This window comes from Haematobia irritans, chromosome 4 (genome assembly GCF_050003625.1).
Source record: "Haematobia irritans isolate KBUSLIRL chromosome 4, ASM5000362v1, whole genome shotgun sequence".
NCBI lineage: Eukaryota > Metazoa > Arthropoda > Insecta > Diptera > Muscidae > Haematobia > Haematobia irritans.
The window spans coordinates 53,691,996-53,695,621 of NC_134400.1; the positions used below are offsets into that span (position 1 = coordinate 53,691,996).

General features: G+C 30.6%; 1 long non-coding RNA gene across 1 annotated transcript; it reads left to right on the forward strand.

The window, feature by feature from the left end:
* Positions 1–1,154: 1,154 nt before the first annotated feature.
* On the forward strand, positions 1,155–2,236 carry LOC142236629 (uncharacterized). The gene is made up of 2 exons (XR_012722127.1): positions 1,155–1,489; positions 1,554–2,236. It is a non-coding gene; the product is annotated as an uncharacterized LOC142236629 (long non-coding RNA).
* The last annotated feature ends 1,390 nt before the right edge of the window (positions 2,237–3,626 follow it).

Genomic DNA, 3,626 nt, shown 5'->3' on the forward strand with positions numbered 1-3,626 from the left:
TAGAGTCAAGTTTGAGTCGTAGTATACCATCCGTATAACTATATTTGTTTCAGTATCCAGCCCTCATGATGTTCATTTATAAATGGTAAATTTTTGTTTTGTTTCCAGGAACAATGCAATCCACACCCGATATGATGGGCAAAAGCCCCTAAACAAAAGCTAACCTAAGCTACCTAGGGTGAGCTCAGCCTTGGCGCCTCGGGCACCTTCTCTACAACGTCGAAAGGAGTAAATTCAGAGAAATATAAAATGTAGATTGTAATGTTGTTATAAGATACTAATAAAGCCACTCCTACAAATATAGGTATGGCCACATTCAGAGTAACTTTATTTACGTTAAATATCATAATGTTCTTAAAATCGCAATAAATCAGTGACATCGTTCACTTTTTACGTCAACACTTATATATTTCCTCGAAAGGAATTCAGCAAAATGTATGTAATTGAACTATTTCGCGTGTCACGGTATAAACCATAAACTTTTTCAGAAAATCTTTTCGCGAGACCAACCAGTCAGCTCCAATTGCAAAATCCAAGAGAACGAAACTTTCGAAGGAAGTCAGCCATTTTCAAAAAGTTTCCTTCATCCTTTTTCCCTGTGTTTTCCTTCGTTTATTTCTGTCCTCAAAAAAACACATAACAAAACATCTGATCCTCTCGAGTTGCCAACTAGTGGCATATGTTATTGTGAATTATGGCCCAAAAATTGTATGTCACCAAAAACATGGGGCGCATACAACCTCTGATCATAGAGCGCACACAACAATTTCGCTGCTTTGGATACCCGTCCGCTACTACTTCCAAAATCCCTTATTAATCTATTTCTCTCTTTTTTCTTTCAGGATTTCTGACGGGCCTCAAATAGAATGGAAACATCATTGCACCAGAATGTGTGAATTTATTTATTTCCCAACATGTCATAGAACAAGGGAAGTGGCCAAAAAGGACTTGATCCTTCAAACATTTTGGCCCCCTCCAACGTGGGATAAACTATAATAAATAAACTTTTTTTTAAGAAAAATATGGTTAAAGAGGCCACCATTGGGTGAAAACGGCATCAACTAAGCGAAGCTCAACGCAAATTATTTTTCGATTTGCGTTGGACTGCATGTGCCGCAATAAATTGCCTCAAATTATATCGGTGGACTTCCCAATAAACACAGGATAAGCGTTTTTCAAATGCAACAACTTTTTAGTTTGAGGGTAAATATAATTTTCAACATAAATTCAACTTGACTTGAAATAGCTCATCTTCAATACATCTTCAAATTGTTTGCGAATTACTTCCAATTTGCCAAAATGTTGACGAAATCTTTGAAAAGGTGTTGAAGATAATATGAGAAAACTTTGACAAAACACTACCATAAAATGCAACGAAAAAACCATGTGGTTTTCAATACTTGTTTGTGCAACGAAGTTCGTGGTCAATTGCAAGAAATAAAAAAAATGGAACATTTTAGACAAATAAGCAAATAGTTTATAAAACTAGGTAAGTGAAAATAAAAAATGAAATAAAACTTTAGGGAAGTCACTAAATGTATATATCTTTGCAGAAAACTAAAATTATGGATTCTACGTTCTTGAAAACATTAAAAAGCTGACCGATGAAAAAATGGTGGACAATTAACTGGAACTGCTTCAAATAGTTTATAATAATTGGTACGTCAATATGAAAAATTAAATCAACACTTTAGAGAAGTCACTAAATTTAAATCTCTTTGCAGAAAACTAAAATCTTTGGATACTACCTTCATGCAAACATTAAGAATCTGACCAATGAAAAATGTGTGGCGTATCGACAAGAAAAAATTTCCAGAAACATTACAAGTGCAACCAATTAAAATTGTTAAAAACAACAACTTCTGGATGAAAATGTGCATCACATCGTCAGTTTAATTCATATGCTATTATCAGTTTAAAATGGATATTTTGTGAATTCCTTCTGCTGGAAATCAATTCTAAAACGCGGTCCAGTACGTTCCTAATTTCAAATTTCCCGCATGTTAATAAATTTTAATGCTGTTTTATGACACCAAAAGGAAGGAAATCGAATTATCAATGAAAAAGTTTACTAATAATGTTTAAGATATTTAAAGTTTTGTTGTTTATTTTTTTTTTGTTCTTATGTGTTGATATGTTTAAAAAGAATATTATTTATCAATTGGTATGGCAGTGTAGTGTATTATTATATATTTTATTTTGATGAAAATGAATAAATTATACAAAATTCATAGAATTTTGGCTTTGACTTTCAATTTGAAGTGGGGATATCATTCATACAAATTTAGGTTGAAAAGTATTTGCAACGATGTTAATTTTGAATTTGACTCGCATCGAAAATTGTTTGACAAATTAGCGATGCATTTCAATTTGAGGATAACACTTGAGATATTATTGCTAATGTGTTGAATTTCAGTGTTGAGGGCAATGTCTGTTTTTTGTTGAGAACGCGATTTTCTCAACAATTTCTCAACTTGAATTTTACCCTAATCCTTTGAAAAAATGTTTGGAAAATTGTTGAAATTTTGAGTTTTTCAAACGTTTGTGTTTATTGGGTTGTGACAAAATACATGCCCCAAGTTCTCAAAATTTTTATATTGTGTGTACACACAAAAAAATTTTTTTGATTTCAATCACGAAAATCGCGGATTCAATCATTTTTTTAATTGAAATGTCTTCAATCACGAAAATGATAGTATCAATCACCCATTTTGATTGAAAACCAACACGATTTTTAATTAAAAATTTAATTGACTTTTGTCACGGAATCAATTAATTGTGTGATTGAATCAATTAAAAACGTGATTGATTTTTAACATAAAATTCAATCACAGTTTTAATTGAATCAATTAAAATTTTAATTAATTTCGCGACAAAAATCAATCAACTATTTGATTCATTCAATTAAATAATTAATTGAAATTGGCTATAAATTTCGATCAAAAAATTTATATATTGGGACCCCAAAATCGTATTTAGTTTTTTTTTTCTTTTGAAATAAAAGAAAATATGTGTTTCTTGTAAAACATATTTAATATTTTATTATTTTTTGAATTATGCAATAGACAAATAAATTTGGTTCTTGTCATTTGTGTTTTGTTCTACCATAACTTACAAATACGACTACTATCAATAACAACTATAGGGTTAAAAAATAAATTATATAAATCATTATCTTCCTTATAATAATAACCATGTCATCATATTCCTTCTAATATGTAGATGCGCCTAGATTTCCAATAAATCAGCAGCTTATAAGCTAAATTAGTTTTTTTTTAAGTAAACAGAATAATTCGAATTTAATTTTGTTCAATTAAAAGTTAATTTTGTTAAATATTACCTGCATAGAATATCAAGTTCAATTCTTAGTTTCAGGTTGCAGATTTATAATCTTCTTTTGCAGTTGTAGTCTTTTAGCATAAAAAGGTGAATTAAGGAGCTGGGTAATATAATTTTAGTAACAATTCCTTTCCAAAATGTTCACACATTAAAATCGTTTATTAAAATTTGAACCAATCAAAGACAAAAACAAGTATATACGGCCGTAAGTTCGGCCAGGCCGAATCTTATGTACCCTCCACCATGGATTGCGTAGGAACTTCTACTAAAGGCTGTCATCCACAATC